This window comes from Rhinolophus sinicus, linkage group LG12, assembly GCF_036562045.2.
Source record: "Rhinolophus sinicus isolate RSC01 linkage group LG12, ASM3656204v1, whole genome shotgun sequence".
NCBI classification, from domain to species: Eukaryota; Metazoa; Chordata; class Mammalia; order Chiroptera; family Rhinolophidae; genus Rhinolophus; species Rhinolophus sinicus.
In genome coordinates this window covers 45,459,307-45,479,329 of record NC_133761.1, presented here as the reverse complement: position 1 = coordinate 45,479,329, position 20,023 = coordinate 45,459,307, and the positions used below count along the sequence as shown (strand labels likewise).

Genomic DNA, 20,023 nt, shown 5'->3' with positions numbered 1-20,023 from the left:
GGCTGCCCTTGTCATGAAGCTCCTCGGTCACATGCCCCAGTTTGACCCAATGTCAGATGGCCCAGGGGAGCACCCATCCAGTCTGCCCAGCTTCTTGCATGAGAGTAAACCAGGGAGAGGGCAGGACAGAGGCTCAGACACCCCACCGGCTGAGGTAAGGGGTGTAGCTTTCCTGTCCTGGTGCCCAGGAGACAGGAACTCCTACAGACTGCAGTAGGTGAACTGGTTAATTCATGAGGTGTTTGTGGGGAGACAGCTCTCAGACCCGGGAGTCGCCGTCTGTGTGAGTCTGCTGGTTTGCAGATCTCAGGGCTCTTGCTCTGTTCACCATGAACTTCTCTGGGGCTCCAGGTAGGCGGGGAGGTGGCCTGCAGCAGCACCCTTTCCTTCCAAACAGCTGACAGGCTGTGACAGTGTCAGGGTTGCTGCCAGCACCTCCTAATGCCTGGAAATGTGCTAAACAGCATGGGGCGCCTGAGAGTGCCAAAAGGCAGCGTCCTGTCCTCAGGTCGTTTAGAATGCAGGCCAGGGACCAGTGAGAAAGCACCTTCTGCATAAACCAACAATCATACAAGAGCTGAATTTCGTTGTGGTTGGTACATCAGTGTGTTACATTTCCAGACGTTTGCTTAAACATGTGTTCATTTAGATTGTTTTCTTTTCGTATTTTGTGGACTATACAGGACCCTGTTGAGTAAATGAGTGCACTTGGAACCCCTTACTTTGCTACCCACCCCTCTGATTCACCTGTCCCAGTGACCCCCGGATTGACAGGGCATCCGCATGCCCATCGGAGCGCTGATTCCTGAATCCCCATGGCCTCTCTCCCATGACCATAGTTTGCTTCAGGACCAGGTAAGACCAGCTGCTCTTCTCTTTGAACTTTCCTCACGTGGCCACAGCATCCAAACAGGCCTCTCTGAACTCCCCGTGGTGCCTCCTACTTGGCTCTTTCCTTCCTCTTCCAACGAGGCTGAGAGGAGCACCTGATGGGAGCCACCTAGGTGATTTTGTGCCTCATTGAGTCCCTGCACTAGAGGTTTGCTTGTAGATGACGGCAGAGACACGAGTCCTGAGGTGCGAAGGGAAAGTCAGCACTTCCCCCTCCCGCTGAGTCAAGGTGAACGACCACTCAGAACCAGCCCTGGCAGTCCTGACTCTTAGACACACACCATTAAGCCCTCTCTTATAGAACCAAAGAATTGAAAGTGTGCTTTAAAGCCCTGAAAAGGGACAACCGTGAAAGAAAAGCCGAGCTTTGTGTCACTTGAAGAACACCTTGTTCTTGTTCCGAAACCCCGGGGCAGGAGTGGGGTGATCTAATATGTGCTCTGCAGGTAGACCAACAATCTTTGGGCATGCACACACGGGCTAGCCCAGTGGCCTGCCTTGTAAGAGCGCTTTGAGGAGTTACCAGTTAGGGAATATAAAATACTACAGAAAACTAAATTGTTTCTGAAAATGCTAAACAATCAGACATTTCTCAAAAGGGCCTCAGTCCCTTTAGTATTTTACAGGAATTCCAACTCAAGCGGCTTTACAGAGCCATTATAACTTAATTACCAGTATAAATCTCACCAGCAACTTCCATAACTTCATTTGCAAATGAATATGCACGCTTCCTAAATCATCCCTCCTTTTCTCTCGCCCCAAGTTATTCTGACTGGCGCTGAGAGGAGGCAGCAGCTGTGATTTGCACAGTGGAGTCCTGCTTTCTCAGTGTCATTCCAGGCCAGCGTGCACCTGGAACATGGCAATTGTACCTGTTCCCGCTCAGACCCATAAATCCCTCTTGGCATTGGTGGGGGCAGATGCAGGGCAGAAACCTGGCTCCATCTGCCTGAAAGGTTCACAAACCACAGTGAACTTTTTAGTGATCTCAGGCCAAGTTTCCGGTATATAATGAAAACTGAAACCTGGTTTTGGGTTTCCTCACCAAATTCACACAGAGCTAGTCATGACGAGACGTGTGAGGTGGCAGGGACAAGCAGTGCCGGGGCACAGGAGACACACAGCACGGGGTTCTATTTCTAGCTCTACCACCAACTTGTGTGGCCTGAGGCCGGTCCCTCCCTGCCCCCCATGTAGTATACTTTATCCAGTATTGAGAGAGAGCTTTTTGCCACAGCTTGATCATTCTGGGACCTGCGGGGACCATGGGGGGGTGGAGGTGAGATACCGTTCTTCCCTGAAAATAAGATCTTGTCATACCATCAGCTCTAATGTGTCTTTTGGAGCAAAAATTAGTATAAGGCCCGGTTTTATATTATATTATATTATATTATATTATATTATATTATATTATATTATATTATATTTTACCCCGTCTTATATTATATTAAAATAAGACCATGTCTTATATTAATTTTTGCTCCAAAAGACACGTTAGAGCTGATGGTCCGGCTAGGTCTTACTTTCAGGGGAACATGGTAGTAGCATTCCTTTGAATCACTTTTAATTACAGTACACACGACTTCGGAATATTACAGCCAGCCCACCCATACTAACATATATATATATATATAAAATTGGTTAAATTTTCTTTAAAAATTGAATATATTTGTTTAAGTTTTCTTTAAAAATCGAATATATATATATGTATATGTTCGATTTTTAAAGAAAACTTAAACAAATCTATTACATTTATTTTAGGCCCTCTGTCTGCATTCTGAAATCTTGCTCTTATTTCTTTTTATCAGCTTTTGATTTCCAGCACATTTGTGCTTGTTTGATTTTCGACTTCTAGAAAATGCTGGAAAAGGGATTCCTGCATTGTCTAGAGAGTTCATCTACATGACCTCCTAGGTCCCTCCCAACTTGGAGGTTCTGATTTTCTATGAAATGCTTTAGTGAAGGAGACCAAACCCAGGCTTTGAATTCAGGCATATCTGGTTCCAATTCCTAGCTCTCACGATTACTAGCTGTGTGGCTTTGGGCAAGTTATTTAACCTCTCTGAGCCCAGGTTCCTCATCTAGAAACCTGGGCCAATGCCAACCACTAAATTATTGCTGTGAGGATTAAATGAGAAAGTACTTACAAAACAGGGAACAGAGTACCTGGTATATTAATAGGTTGCAACGTAAATATTAGATTCTGCTTTTGTTTATGCACACAAGTCTGTGATGGGCCAAAAATGTAGGCCATAATATATTTGAATATTGCTTCACTTCCAGGGTCCTACTTCAGAAAGAGAAACAAAGAAGGAAATAAACAGCAACTCTCAGAGGCCCCTCTGAAAGCATTGCACATCGGTAGGTAAGTGAGTCTCTCTCTCAATATAAAATGATCTATTTAGACAGGAGGCAGCTATTAATTAATCAAGGACTGACTATCCAGTTTGGACTTGACCAGGCTCTTGCTTTTCTCCTTATTCCTCTTCCCAGCCTCATGCATATTTGGCCATCATTGCCCAGTAGTGCCGAATGGCAGCAAGGGAAAGGAGCCATGACTTTTTTACATAGCGGTTTGAACTTGAATTTTTGCGAGCTCTTTGAATGGGCTTCGTCCCTGGTTTCTTCATAATTCCCCTAGTTCCTTTAATTAAACTGGATCATTTCAAGCTGGTTGTACAGAGGCTCTGAATGACTTGAAATGAAACATTCTTTACTTGGCTGTGTCACTTGAAGAACACCTTGTTCTTGTTCCGAAACCCCGGGGCAGGAGTGGGGTGATCTAATATGTGCTCTGCAGGTAGACCAACAATCTTTGGGCATGCACACACGGGCTAGCCCAGTGGCCTGCCTTGTAAGAGCGCTTTGAGGAGTTACCAGTTAGGGAATATAAAATACTACAGAAAACTAAATTGTTTCTGAAAATGCTAAACAATCAGACATTTCTCAAAAGGGCCTCAGTCCCTTTAGTATTTTACAGGAATTCCAACTCAAGCGGCTTTACAGAGCCATTATAACTTAATTACCAGTATAAATCTCACCAGCAACTTCCATAACTTCATTTGCAAATGAATATGCACGCTTCCTAAATCATCCCTCCTTTTCTCTCCCCAAGTTATTCTGACTGGCGCTGAGAGGAGGCAGCAGCTGTGATTTGCACAGTGGAGTCCTGCTTTCTCAGTGTCATTCCAGGCCAGCGTGCACCTGGAACATGGCAATTGTACCTGTTCCCGCTCAGACCCATAAATCCCTCTTGGCATTGGTGGGGGCAGATGCAGGGCAGAAACCTGGCTCCATCTGCCTGAAAGGTTCACAAACCACAGTGAACTTTTAGTGATCTCAGGCCAAGTTTCCGGTATATAATGAAAACTGAAACCTGGTTTTGGGTTTCCTCACCAAATTCACACAGAGCTAGTCATGACGAGACGTGTGAGGTGGCAGGGACAAGCAGTGCCGGGGCACAGGAGACACACAGCACGGGGTTCTATTTCTAGCTCTACCACCAACTTGTGTGGCCTGAGGCCGGTCCCTCCCTGCCCCCCATGTAGTATACTTTATCCAGTATTGAGAGAGAGCTTTTTGCCACAGCTTGATCATTCTGGGACCTGCGGGGACCATGGGGGGATGGAGGTGAGATACCGTTCTTCCCTGAAAATAAGATCTTGTCATACCATCAGCTCTAATGTGTCTTTTGGAGCAAAAATTGGTATAAGGCCCGGTTTTATATTACATTACATTATATTATATTATATTATATTATATTATATTATATTATATTATATTATATTTTACCCCGTCTTATATTATATTAAAATAAGACCGTGTCTTATATTAATTTTTGCTCCAAAAGACACGTTAGAGCTGATGGTCCGGCTAGGTCTTACTTTCAGGGGAACATGGTAGTAGCATTCCTTTGAATCACTTTTAATTACAGTACACACGACTTCGGAATATTACAGCCAGCCCACCCATACTAACATATATATATATATATAAAATTGGTTAAATTTTCTTTAAAAATTGAATATATTTGTTTAAGTTTTCTTTAAAAATCGAATATATATATATGTATATGTTCGATTTTTAAAGAAAACTTAAACAAATCTATTACATTTATTTTAGGCCCTCTGTCTGCATTCTGAAATCTTGCTCTTATTTCTTTTTATCAGCTTTTGATTTCCAGCACATTTGTGCTTGTTTGATTTTCGACTTCTAGAAAATGCTGGAAAAGGGATTCCTGCATTGTCTAGAGAGTTCATCTACATGACCTCCTAGGTCCCTCCCAACTTGGAGGTTCTGATTTTCTATGAAATGCTTTAGTGAAGGAGACCAAACCCAGGCTTTGAATTCAGGCATATCTGGTTCCAATTCCTAGCTCTCACGATTACTAGCTGTGTGGCTTTGGGCAAGTTATTTAACCTCTCTGAGCCCAGGTTCCTCATCTAGAAACCTGGGCCAATGCCAACCACTAAATTATTGCTGTGAGGATTAAATGAGAAAGTACTTACAAAACAGGGAACAGAGTACCTGGTATATTAATTATTCATTGCCAATGGAACTGAAAATAACAGGGCTCACTGCTGACGACACAGCGCTTGACAAGAATAGTGTTCCAAGTGCTGGATTTCAGTCATTTCCTGGTAGTATCTATGTAATGCATCCCAAATCAGAGCCTTGCAGGGTTAGGAGACCAGCAAACTTCAGACTGAGTTACTGTCAGTTCCACTTAGTAAATGCCCTGGAATGACTGTTCGCTTTGCTTTCATTTCCACTTGGGGCATTGCATTTCTGGGGGATTATTTCACTGCATGGGTGGCCCAAGTCCCTTGGCCTTCAGCCTTATGTCTCATTCCAGCGCTCTGGGCAAGCAATAACCACCCCAAATGCAAGTCTTTCTTTCATGCCCCAGTGGCGTGAGTAACACTATTAACTCTTGGGCTGAGGTTTGAGATTACGTAAAAGTCTTACACCCACGGTGCTAGCAGTCAGAATAGCAGAGTAACACAGTGTTTGCAGAGTTTGTTTTCATGCCAGAAATGTGGTTGCCCTAATGAGCAATCCTTGAGAGATATTTTCCTAATGATTCCATATCATCAGGATGGTGGGTTTCAAAATGGAAGCTAAGTGCTCCCCACCTCTAGTTGCAGTGAAAACAACTGCAGGAAGAGACTGGCCTTCAAAACTTCAGCCTGGGGAACTGCTGCTGACGTGTCCCCAGGAGAAACAGGACAGGAGGAGCACAGCTGCGCAGTGTGATGTTTCACTTGCTCCTCTATAACCAAGCTTACGCAGGACTCTCTGTTAAGAGAGGACACAGGAACACAGGACCCACGGGCCAGTGCCAGCGCTGAGACCAACCAGAGGCCGGCGCTTGCACTGTGGATTCCGCGCGCCATCTGGTGGCTAAGGGCTGACATTGCGCGCACCATCCAGGCTTTTACCCCACTGACACACTATTTAATTCATAGAAAGAGCGTTCTGTGGACTCTCAAGTTCTGGTGGGAGGTGATCTTGGGGCACAAAGGAAGACACCGAGGGCCAGGTGTTCTGAATTCCATTCTTTAGTCTACAATCAGATACTCGAGGCCTCGGGTTCTGGAAACAGGTAACAGTCCTTTAGGACCAGCCTTGGTCTGACCACCATGAGCCCTTGGCTCTGAGCCACCTGGCCTCTTATGTCACCATTGCACAGGTTCGGGCACAGCGGTCCCCCTCTTGCCCCTGCCTGGAACACATGTATGTCCTCTTCTCCAGCGTTCTGAATCCTACATTTCCCAAGGCTCTGCCCACAGGCATCTTTACCTTTTCAGAATATCTCGTTTTTTGCTCACACTAGTGTTTCCAAACATGTTCCAAGAGCAATGGTTTTATTACTCAGAATTTTTTTTTTTTTTTTTTAAGGCATTCCAAGTTTGGGAAACTCTGGTTACACCCAGTTAGAACAGATGCTATCGCGGGATGTCTCAAGAGCTTTGACATACTGAGATTGTAGTGAATTTTGAAGACAGAACTGTGGTTTGATACAGTTTCTAAACTTGTTTGACATTGAAAATCTTCTCCCACCTTCACCTTTAAGTGCTTCTTGAAGACACTGCATTTGACAAGGCACCTTGAGAGAGAAATTGGTCTATCCGACTCACTTGTCTCATGATTAGATAGCCATCTTTTCAAAGTGAAGGACATCTGTGTTAGCCTGCTTCTGCTACCACAACGAAGTACTGCACAGGCGGTGGCTTACACAACAGAAATTTATTTTCTCACAGTGTCTTCTGAGGCATTTCTTTTTTACTTACAGATAGCTGTCTTCTCCCCGTGTCTTCACCTGGCCTTCCCTCTGTGCCCACATCTCTTCTTACAAGGATTAGGGTCTACCTAATGACCTCCTTCTACACTGATTACCTCTTTAAAGATGCCGTCTCCAAACACAGTCACATTCTCAGGTGCTAGGGGTTAAGAATTCAATGTATACATTTTGATGAGGACACAATTCCACTCCTAAAACATCTTATTTTTGTATCTGTGGGAGAAAATTCATGCTACAGTGGAAAATTATTCATTCTGTCAAACAGGGCCAGCAAACTACAGCCAGTGGGCCAGATACGGCCTGCCACCTGTGTTTATAAATAAAGTTTTATTGCCACAAAGCTACACTCATTCCTTCCCACGACATGACGATTTCCGTTACTGCCACATTCAACAACAGAGTTGAGTAGTTGTAACAAACACCATATGGCTTGCAATAACTAAAATATTTCCTATCTGACCTTCAAAGAAAAAGTTTGCCCACCCCTGGTCTGGAGCACACCCCTCAGGGCTATCTAATTTTGATTCTACAGGGGCTTTGCAACTTTCATTGCCTTTGAACTATTGTACAACTCATTAATTGTAGACAACAGATAGCAGTGCAAAATAATCCCCTGCCCAGAGAATCAACTCGAAGAAGCCCGATTTGCCTCCAGTTGCTCATTCCTTTCGACAATCCTCATCTACAAATGTGTCTGTTCTCTGGATTCCATTTCAAACTGGTCATGACATCTTACAGTTCCCTCATTAACCATGGGTTAAATAAAATCTTTCACACATGTTTATTTTATAACTGGCTAAGAGTCATGATTTTACCTTTTTGAATTTCTTGGGTGTGAGCATAGCATTAGGATTATGAAGGGCAATGTTTTTGTTCTTAGAAGATCCATACTGAAGAATTTAGGGTAGAGTGTCGTGATACCTACAATTTACTTTCAAATGGTTCAGCACATGTATATAGATACGGGAAGAGGACAAGAAAGGGAAAACATAAATGGTAAAATATTAGCAACCAATGACTATAAGAGAAATTTACGTGATATCCTTCAATTGTGTGCTACTCATTCAGCTTTTCTGTAGGTTTGACAATTTTCAAACTAAAACATTGGAGGGATAAGTTTATGTCATATTCCCAGCTAATCAGGTAGCCGGCCCTGTGTCCTATCTCTCTGAAGTCCCTCCAGTGCTTCAGAGAACAGCCAATTACAGAAATTTGTTAGCTATCCAACTCCTTGCAGTGGGTACCACAAATATAAGAATAAGTAAATGAAACATTGGTGTTTCTGTTGTCACATGACTCGAATTCTTAACGGTACCACGTGAACAAGATGTTAAGGTAGAATTTTCTTTTAAACCAGATTTCTCATATTCCCTAAGAAGGCTTTAAAAGAAATAAATCTTTTAAGATGAGTCCAGGATTTGAGGACCACTCAGAGGGTGTTCATGTCTAAGCTTAGGGTACTCCTTTTGGGGAAAGGTGTTGAGGTTTGTATCTCTCAATTACTGTATAGTTATTGGACACCCCTTGCCCCCCAACTTGATAAATAGCATGGTAATAATATAGTTAGGGATTCTAATAATCACAGTTTGTTTGCTGCTTCAGCTGGGACTCTAATATCTGGTGCTTTTTTGCATTTTTAGAGGTACAAATGGCAAGGTAACAATGAGGGAAGAAAGTAAGCTAAATTCTCAAACACTGTGTCATCTAGCGTGAAGGTTTGGGATTGAAATTTTCTGCCTGAGGGAAGCAGAAAAAATGAGTTTTTACAGAATGCTGCAGCTTCTAAATCTAAAAGGCACACTAAAAATAGCTAAAGGGACTGAGCTGCCCAGAGGCTGCTTGAGGAGCCCAGGGGGAGATCCTGCTCCAAGAAGCTGCCCTTCAAAGCTGCTGCTCAACAGCTCGGTGAGCTGGTGTGCGCCGTCTTGGGCTGTCTTTCATCTGGTCACCAGGAAGCAGGGGCTGGAGGGGACTGAGATGCCCCTTAACTGAAGGTGATGCTTCAGGAGAGATGTTCCACCTGTGACAGAGGCTGGTGATTCTGAAGGGAGAGGCACGTGTGGGCTCGGGGACCAGACCATCCCGAGGTCAACGAGAGTGAACAGGCTTTGACCATAACTAGCATTGACTAAACAAAAAGGCCTTTCTTTCCATCAGCACAGATTTCACACTCTTTAGGACCCTGTCTTTTTTCCCACCTGGACTTTTGCCATGGCCTCCCGTCTGGGCCCTCTGTCTCCAATTTGGCTCACTCCAATGTATCCTACTTACGGACTCCAAAATCATTTTTCTGTAGCCCACTTCAGTTCCGGTTGTTCTATTTCTCATTTAACTTGACTTTTAACAAATCAAACAACCAAATAACCAAGCAAGAAAAAAACAAAAAAATCCTGCAGTGGTTCTCCATCAAGAGCTGCAGAAACAGGAGGCATTTTGTCCATCTCAGGATGGCAGAGACCGTGTCATATTCATTTTTCTAAGCCCCCGTAGTGTTTTGTGTAGTGCTATTCCTGGAAAGGGGGTTTGAGAAATAGACTTCGAGAGTATATACTCAAAAAAATTGAAAGCAGGGACTCAAATAGATATGTGTACACCCGTATTCATAGCAGCATTATTTACACTAACCAAGGGGTGCATGCAACCCAAGTGTCCATTGATGGATGAATGGATAAGCAAAAGTGGTCCAGCCATACAATAAAATATTATTCATCCTTAAAAAGGAAGCAAGTTTGGACACAGGCGACTACATGGGTGAACCTTGAGGACACTGTGCTAAGTGAAGTAAGCCAGCCATAGAAGGAGAGATGCTGTCTGGTTCCACTTACAACAAAGCACCTAGAGCCCTCAAATTCACAGAGACAGAGAGTAAAAGTGCGGTTGCCAGGGGCCGGAGGAGGGAAGAATGGGAGTTGTTGTTTAATGAGTACAGAGTTTTGTTTTTGCAAGATGGAACACAGCAATGTGAATGTACTTAATGTCACTGAACTGCACACTTAAAAGATGGTTAGGATGGTAAATTTCTGTTATATGTTTTTTACCACAATTTGAAAAAAAAGAAATAGCCTTTGAATGTTAACTGTTGACTTAAGGAGTTCGTGAAGGATTTCTACTGCACCTTTGCAGTCCTGCTCTTTCAACACAGCAGTTACACTTTTAAAACATGCAAATCATATCATTCAGCACCCCCTCCTCCTTCCCCAGAAAACCCCAAAGTGGCCTCCCCCCTAGAACCAAGTCTGAAATTCTCAACATAGCCTCTTGGCCTACTGGCCTGCTTCGTCCTTCTGCCCTCCCATTCTAGCCTTCGTTAGCATTCATCCCGCTCCCTCCAATCTCAGGGTTTCCGTGTAGTGTCCCCTGGGGGGTGGGTGGGGAGGCAGTGGTTATTCCTCTCATTCTTTAGGTGTCAGTTGACAGACCGTCAATCAGGAAAGCCAGTCCAACCACCCAGACCAGCTGCGGCTCTGGTTGTAGGCTCTTGGCATTCTCTCTGCTTCTCCTGCATAGTATTATAGCTATCGTAAGAGCTATTAGTTATCCATAAAATTATTTGGACTGACTCCCCATGAGGACAGGGCCACTGATTGCCCCCGACAGGGTGTCTGTCACACTGCAGGCACTCAAATAGCTGCTGGATGAGCCAGCCTGATTTCATGTCCTTATGATCTGGATTCTTTCTGCCAGTCCCACCTTCAATGGTATGGCAAGTGCTAAGACCTCAGGACAGGAAATCCATTGTGAGTGTGGCACCTGATGTAAACAGGAGCATCAATATTTACGGAGAACTCTGGTCAGGTGGGGCACTCATGGCCTGGCTCATTCACACGGACATTCATATTTTCCATAATGACAGCTCTAGGTATAAAAAGAAGTTGCCCAGATACTGAATTTAATGGTAGTTTACCGATACCTAGATTTAAAAATTGAACAGGGAAGGAGAACTGACTCTGGTTGGTGAGCACCCACAATGTGATATATAGATGATATATATAGAAACGCACACTTGAAACCTATGTAATTTTTACTAACCATTGTCACCCCAATAAATTGAATTAAAATTATTTTATGGAAAAAATATTGAACACAAACAAGATTGAGGACCGTTTCTTTTACCTCTTCTACAGGCAACCCCAGCACTTTGCAGAAGGAATTGGGTGTCATCGGGGTGGGAGTGGTAGTGATATATTTTGCAACAACTTATTGTTGTCATTCTCCCTGTTTCTTTGTCTTTTCTAACATTTTTGCTCACATCTCTCCTTTCTTCTTCTCCCACTTCATCTGCCCCGAAAGTCTTCCTCTTGCATTAGGCCTCCTGAATGACACAGAAAAATGCTGAGATCGTCTAAATTAAATTACAGAAGCCAGAGTGAGAGAAAGAGACAGGAATAGTTAACCAATTAGTTAATTAATATCTGTGGGCCAACTAACAAAAGACTCACATTTCTGAATGTTTGTAGGACCTTTGAATCACCCTCTAGGTGTCTATTAGTGACCACCAGATTCCACAGTATCCTGCCATATGCATGAACTTTCAGGACTGTTGCCTGTAACCAATCAAAAATAGTAAATATTTTTCCTTACAGACTACCAACCAATCAGAGAACTGGCCCTGCTTGACTCCCCCTTCCTCTCTTATCTGCAGCTGACATAAATTCTTCAAAACAACTTACATTTTTCTTCCTCAAACCCATTGTATAAAAGAGCTATGTCATCCCCAGGACAGTGGACATGCCATCTTCTCCATCCAGCCCTGCTGCTGGTGGTTTAGTCTGCATACCCCAGGTCCTGGTCCTTTTCCTGGTTAGCATATGGCTCAATAAACCCTTTCTTTCAGAAAAGTTTTCACCTGTGGAAGTTTTTGGCTAAACATAAAGTTAGAATGTTCAGTCTATTTTGGTTCTCACCATCTGCTGCTAGATAGGGGTAGAATGCTCTGTGTGGAGGGTGTGGGGGTGGGTGGGGGTGGTCTTCAATTTTGAGGATGGAGAAAAGAGCAGGAGGGTGTCTTTTCCAAAGTCTGGTCTCCGGGTAGAGTTTCCAAAAACAATTCGAAAAGATCAACATCCTACTAGCATATCTTCTGTATAAGCCATCTGTCTCCTTCCGCCGGTGCCTTACCTCACAAAGGCCTTCTTTTATCTGGGTAGGTGCTGGCACAGGGACAGAGAGATAAGCCTGCATGTCACACAAAGCAGATGGATGCGGAATAAATTCATCTTGCTTGATTGATTACTTGATTGAGAAAAGTTAAATAGTACCCATTTCCTGCACAATCAGCAACACTGAAGTAATTATTAGCTGTTGAGAGCAACACTAAATGTAAAAAATAAAACGACCCCCCATTGGAAAGATATGAGATTACCAACTTAAAAACACAACAATCTTTAAAATGAACTTCTTGAAATGTTCAGCAAATATGTCTATTCTTTCTTACTTTACTTAACATTGCATATAGTAAACAATGTTTTTAGAAGTACTTAAGAGTGTGGAAACTCTTGTATATTCGTCAGGGCTTTCCAGAGAAACAGAACCAATAGGATATGTGCATATATAGAGAGAAAGAGATTTATCACCAGAAATTGCCTCAAGCCATTACGGAGGCTGGCAAGTCCAAGTCTGCAGGGTGGACCGACTGGCAGGCTGGAGACTCAGGACAGCTGGTGGTGCAGGTAAAGTCTGAAGGCTGTGTGTGCCAGTGTTTCCTCTTGCTTAGGGAGGCTGGATTTTTTTGTTTCTCTGTTTTTTATTCAGGCTGTCCATTGACTGGATGGGACCCACTCACATTATGGATGGCAATCTGCTTCACTCAAAGTTCACTGATCACAACCAAAAACACCCTCCAAGTTAACACATAAAATTAACCATCACATCTTGTATGTACACATTTACAAAGAAAGAGAGCCCAGTAGAGAATAGGTTTAAGTAAGAAAAAAATGTCGGTGCTACACTGCACAAGATAATAACCAAGCCCGAAAACCGCCTTACAGAGCTGAGTGACACCCAGGGCACCTGCTTTATGGGGACTAAATCACGTTTCTACTAAATAAGCAGAAAAAAAAATACACCACATAATATGTCTGCACGAAACTTGAAAACTGTCTCAATGGCTCACCGTTAGAGCGTTGTCACAGCCCCAGTGAAGAATCAGTGTATATGTTAATGCCCTCAGCTCTGAGCCCAGGTATAAAAGTGTAAACCCATAACCAGACCCTCTCTAAAGACACCTACTTCCCTGGCAGGGAGAGATAGTTCCCAGTATTCCCGGAAAAGCTATTTGGGTAGCTGATATTACTGGTGAGAATTTGGCCTGGCATGTCCAAGTATGACTAAAGAAAGCACGCAGTTCAACCACTTATCAGTGGACTCGCAAATAGCGACATCCAGTGATGGATTACACGACCTTCTTTATTGCAAATGCAGCCATTAAAGCCCCCCCCCCCCCCCCAGCCCACTCCCACTGGCAGAACTCTGCAGGTTTCAACTTCTCCCTGCAGTGCTGTGCTACCTGCTCTGGAATTACAATTCATCATTTAACAGGCATCCTTGTGTGGCTGAATACTGCCATCTCCTCCTGGGCCCGAAGCAGCACAGTGATTCTGAGAGCAACAGAAAGCCTGAGAATTCTGATTTCGCCTCAGAAACAGACTGGAGCAGCAGGCTTACTCTTGCACTCTGCCTGCCAGCCCGGGGGTCTTGACTTGAGACTGGGAAACCAGGTGGATGGATGGAACCAGGCCCAGCCTCAGTGGGTCCTTGTACAGCTACTGGACTGGTAACACATGTTTACACAGGACCCCTTCCGTTTGCAGAAAACACAAACGAGTGGGAAAAGAGTGTGTGCTGGGAATAATGGTGCTTTTTTCCCCCCAAAGCTCTTAGATTGTGTTTATAAGATAAACTGATGGAAGATTTGGTTGCTTCCATAGCAGTGTCACTGGAGTCTTAGAGTAGACACACACAGGGTGCACTGAGAAGGAGCATGTCCCTCCTGGGGACTGCCATGAGTCACACTCTTCCCTCCCTCTGGTTAGACCACTGAATCTTTCAGTTCCCAGGCTTCTCTTGTGCATCTTCAGATGAGCCCAGCTGTCCCTAGTGGAGGTGACACAGTATGTACCTGTAATACAGAAATTTGCTATGTGTTAAAAAGATGGCTTGTCCCCCAATATTTGAGGTTTCTTTTTCTCCCCTTTCCCCCTAATTTACTATAAATAACTACCATGAGAGTAGGGAATACATGAGTGAGGCCGGTAGTTTCCATATAGCTTGCGAAGCTTTTGAAAAAGCACTAAGAGTTCCTGGTTTATCGTAGTTGGTCTGAACTAAGCGAGGCTCAGGCATTCTGTGTGAACCTACTACTCCAGGGCTTAAAGATTCCCTGGGTGATTCTGCTGGGTACCACATTCAGAACCCCTGGGTTAGGCCAACGCCTTTCCTAGGATGGGCAGAACTGAAATGTACATATTCATCAGATGCTAATGAAAGTCCCTAAGAAGTCACCTTGATGGGCCCCTTGAGTGTGAGCTGAGAGGAGAGGAGACACGGGTGCTTGTCCATTGTGTTACCTCCGCTTTCTGTGTTGGGCTTGGCAACAGTGACTGTGGGTGTTGAGGTAGACATGATGCTGGTGATTGGTCAGGAAGAGGCTCCTAAGCCTGGAAAGAGTGAGATGCTCAAAACTTAGCGAGATGATAATACTAAATAACATAACTAGGCAGCAGTTCTGTGTCGGGCAGGAGAAGTAAGCTGTGAGTACACGAAACTCAACAAGAGAAGCTTCAGCAAATAGGGGCCAATTTTTCTCATGTAATAGGAAGTCCAGAAATAGACACTTGCTAGTATAACAGAGTGAAATTCTCTCCCTCTCTTTCTTTCCCTCTGTCTGACTCTATCATAAATTCCAGCCTACATTTCTCCCACGGCCTTCAGGCTAATATAGCTCCTGCTGTAGCTATGCTAACTGATAAGGAACTCCGCTGGAGGCTTGAGTATGCTTCAAAAATAGCCCCTGGTCCGAAGGAGTCTCTGCTGAAGAGGTGGGGAAATGTGTGTAAAACCATGACAAATTATCACAGAGTTACAGGAATCTCAGGACCAACTCAGACCAGCGGGGGTCAACTGACCAGCTGGAACAAAGAAATTGGGAGATTTTGTGCTCTTCCTCCATCTCTGTGGGCCCCTGGCTGTCTAGCGATGTCAGCCACCCCTTGTACCCGCCTTCTTCCCTTCTAATAAAAGACACTTCCACTTGAAGGCCTTCTTACGATGGATTTGAGAAAATGTGGAAAGCTCCCATCTTCTCAGGTCAGGTGCTGTCTCGATAAATACACCTTTCCTTATTCCAAACTCCGACCTATTGAATACTGTACATTCGGAGCACCAAGCCTACGAGTCTTGTGACTGCAACGCCAGCACCAGCACTAGCTGAGCAGCTTCGAGGAGCCCAGCTTCTTTCCATGTTTTATGACTGCCACCTTTAATGTGGGTGTTTGCCATCTCCGGCTGCTCTCATGGGTTGGAGGTGGCTACTGAGGGCTCACAGAGCACCCCGCCCAGGCAGGGCTGGAGGAGCATGAGAGCACCGTGGCCTTGACAGCTGTGGCCATGACCGGCGCTCTGCTTTGATCAGAAAGTGAAAGCTTGCCTGGACATATCCCTGGCAGACTTCTGCTTAGGTCTCTTTGTCCAGGACTGAGACACACAGCTAGCCCCTATTCCCGAATGTAAGGGCGGTTGGAAAAGTAGGGCACAGGATTGTCCAGTTGGCTGCTGAGGGGAAGACGAGTTTGTCAAAATATGTCTTTTGGGATATTGATTATTTTAAGTTGGCTGTTTTCAAGAAACAAAAGACTCAGAGAGAATCTTTGACCCTCCCCCTTACCTGTCAAAAGGAATTCAGATAGAAACACCTGCTTAAGAAGGGAGCACCACCTCAACATCATAATATAAACTAAATGGGGCAGACAGCGAGGAGCCTGCAAAATCCGTTGGACTGCCCTTTGCGTCCCATTGTTTCTGGGTGGCCCGGCACAAATTTGTTTACCAAATCTTTGTTTCCCTCAACTACCTGTGAGTTGCCTAAGTTCCATTTGAAGTCTCAGACCCCCTGCCTCCCTCTCTTTAGTCTATGAGTAGAATGGCATATAAGCCTTAACTGCCCCATGTGTGTTTGGGTCCCGTATTCTTAGGGAACACCCATATGTACATACGTAATACATTTGGTTATTTTCCCCTGTTACTCTGTCTCATGTTAATTTGATTATTAGTCCAGCCAGAAGAACTTAGATGAACTTAAAAATTAAAAAAAATAATTTTTCCTCCCCCACACTACATAAGCATGAGCCGTTGGCCCCTGGGGTTAATATATTTGCCACCCGAAACAAAAGCATCAAAAGCGAGGTTTTGTGAGCAAGGGAGAAAGGACGGTAGATATTGGGTTAATATCTAATGGTGTCTGCCACAGATGCCCACAGGGAATTTCAGTTTTCTAGATGTCGCCCTTCACATAAACCTATTACTGATGCTGCTACAGCAATTTTCTCCATGGAGATTCTCTGAGGGCTTTCATGGGAGACATCACAGGCAAAAATCTCAGCTGGAGCCTTCCGAGCAGCTCCCTCCCACTCTTAGACCCCCAGAGGTAGATCGCAGAAGACTCGAGCAGAAATCTTGCTGTGTGATTGCTATTTTCTTTCTTTCTATGGCTGTCTTCCGCTTTGCAACGATGAACATTAAGTCGAAAGGATGGAAAAAGCACAGGGCATTGACAATAGCGCCATCTTCTGTCCAGAGAAATGGCAGCTTCTAAACAGATCAGAGTTTTGGTTATGCAACTGCCCATTCATTGCAGAGCATGAATACATGTATAAGACGCACTTAAGAAGGACTTTTTCGGCGAGTTTTGAGACCTGGGTACCTATCTCAGGTCAGCATGTCCATCATCCCTTATTCCCTGTGGGCATCTGTTGGTCCTTTAGCACTCACAGTATGGTGGTGCTCTTGAGGAGGCTTTTCTGGCAGCATTACCCCAGGCCAAATGGAGCCCCTGCACGGTGCCTCCAGAATAGCAAACTGTGACATCTTACAGACACTCCTCCTATAGGAATGAGACACTTGAAAGAACTTTACCTGGGTACTTTCCCTGAGTCACACTTCTGCTTTCTTGGTGACCTCCTCTCTCCATCACTCTGAGAAGGGAGCAATATCTATTTTAAGTGGGGAAAATGGGAATAGTCAGGATTAAAACTCAGAGGTGCTGCTGTGTGATCAGATTTATAGGTGCACTGTTTCAGACCAGAAGAGCACCCACAACAGCCACCTATAGAGACCTCATGGAAAGATTTAAAATAGATGGTGTAGACAATTAACACTCGTAGACCCGAATTATTTGTATGTTGGAACCAGTGTCATGAGCCCAAACACAGGTCATTCAGCTGTGAGAGACAGAGGTGGAAGAGGCAGCACCGCCCAGGGAATGGCTCCTTAGAGGCCACTGCTAGACAGCCTCAGAATCAGACATATTTGTTGCCTGAGGAAACAAAGCAGCATTTTGTCACGTGTTGAAGCAAGCGACACGGACTTCCACTTTCAAATGCTTATGTTTCAAGAATCAGTATGTCACTGGAAATTTTCTGGCTGACGAATTTATAATATTATCACTATAAAATACTGAATTCTTCTTTATCCAGTTTCAAATCCTACTATGTAGCTACTACGTTTCTGGTACCATGTTTGGTGTATAGAATACAAAATAAATTAAAGCACAATCCTAATTTTTAAGGAGCTCAAAAGCTTGGCAGAAATGTACGTAGTTATTCATTCATACAACGGTAACTGACCGAGCGTCTACTAGGTGCTAGACACTAGGAATGCAGAGATTACGTCGGCAGTAACTGGACACATGAGCGGTGTACTTTTGATGTTTTGGAGGTAAAACAGTGGAGTGCACTGCTGCTAGTCAGACAGCTCTGCTGCTTTTCTATTGTGCGACTTTGGGGCAGGTTAGTTAAGCTCTCCTAGTCTCAGTTTCCTCATCTGTAAAATGAGAAAAAATAATACCACTTCATTTATGAGTTGTTTGAGGATTAAATGAGATAATATATGTGGGGTCAGAGTCTCAGAGAGCAGTTTCCAGGCTATCAGCCTCACGTGGAAAGGTGCTGGCTCTGGTAGTAGATGGCCATCAGCTGTAACTAGTTGGCCATCAGCTGTAGTCAGTTAGCCATTGGCCACTGATATAACTGCCATGGCTGAGTTAGCAAGGCCAATTGCAGTTAGCAAGGGGTTGGATGGTGGGTAGAGAAGCGGACAGTGGATTGCGGCTAGCAAGTGGGGTTAGCAAGCATGGATGGCGGATTGTGCACCGTGTGGCTCCTGCTTCCTGTGTCTCCAACCCAGCTGTGGGGGCGGAGCCCCAGAAAGTAGTTTCCAGGCTCTCAGCCTCACATAAACAGGTGCTGGCTCAGGTAGTAAATGGCCAACTGTGATTGCATGGCCATCAGCTGTGGCTAGTTGGCCGTCAGCTGTAACCAGTGAGCCATTGGCTACTAATATAACTGCTGTGGCTACGCTAGGAGAAGAAGGAAAATGGGAGAGGAAGAACGGGGGCTAGCAAGAAGATGGCGGCTGGGCTGGCAAGTGTGGATGGCGGTTTGCGGACAGTGTGGATCCAGCCTCCAGTGAGCGTATAGTGCCGCCAGAGAGAATATAGTGGTATGACTCCCCGACCTATGGCTCCGTGGGTGTTCCTTTTTGGCCTCACCACATCCTGCGTTCTTGTATGGGGAGCGGGAGCAGAGACCCCGCCGGACGCCCTGCACGACACCAGCCACCAGTGAGAAGATAGTGGTATGAACCCCCATCCATGGCTCCGTTGGCATTCCTTTTTGGCCTCACCATATCCTGCATTCTTGTGTGGGAAGTGGGACCAGAGACCCTGCATGACAATATAAAGATTTTATTTTCTAATAACTCATTTATAATAACTGCTACCCATTATTACTACAGTTGGAAGTTATGGGAATACAGAAGTAGAAGTAAGTGTAACTAGGGACATTGGGAATGGCCTCTTAGAGATGCCTGTTGAGGAGTAGGAGATGGGTTCACTCAATAAGCATTTCTTGAGTGTGATATAGATAGAGGTGCAGGTTCTGGGACTAGTGTGACAAAAGACGTAACTCCATAAGCCCTGTCCAGTCCTCAAATTGCCCATGGAGCCAGGCGGAGGGAGCAGGAAAGTCAACCTGAAATTACAATACAGTGTGACAAGTGCTGTGATAGTGATATGCTAGAATGTTTGGAGAATTTGGAAGAGAGTCCCCTAACTTAGGTGTGGTGGGTGTGAGTGAGCTATTAAAAATTGGTGGTGGGAGGGAGCTATTAAGAATTGACTCCTGGAGAGATGACATTTGAACTGTATTTTGAAAGGAAAAGAACAAGTCAAGCACAGTAAAGGTAAGGGCCTTCCACAAGATGAAACGGCTTTTGAAAAGAAAAAGTACAAGCACATGGCATGTTTTAGGGACTTCAAAATCCAGGTGTATTTGGGGCATGAGGAGGATGGGACTGGAGAAGTAGGCAGGGGCCACCTCATGAGGCTCTAGGATGTCATGCTAAGAAACTGAAATATTGTCTGAGGGCTATTGGTCACCAATTGTCCCATTTGCAATATGAAGTATGTATTGGAGTGGAGAGTGAATCAGGCAGGAGGTTATCACTGTTAGCAAGAAATGAGAAGAGTCTAAAACTAAGGTATCAGTGGGGGCAGAGAGGAGGGGACACTGAGAGATTTAAGGAGCAACTGTATATGAGAATCAAGGAAGACAGTGG

At 44.6% G+C, this 20,023-nt stretch overlaps 1 long non-coding RNA gene across 1 annotated transcript; it reads left to right on the top strand.

The window, feature by feature from the left end:
* Positions 1 to 2: 2 nt before the first annotated feature.
* Positions 3 to 8,085, top strand: LOC141567854 (uncharacterized). The gene is made up of 3 exons (XR_012490753.1): positions 3 to 154; positions 684 to 855; positions 6,793 to 8,085. It is a non-coding gene; the product is annotated as an uncharacterized LOC141567854 (long non-coding RNA).
* The last annotated feature ends 11,938 nt before the right edge of the window (positions 8,086 to 20,023 follow it).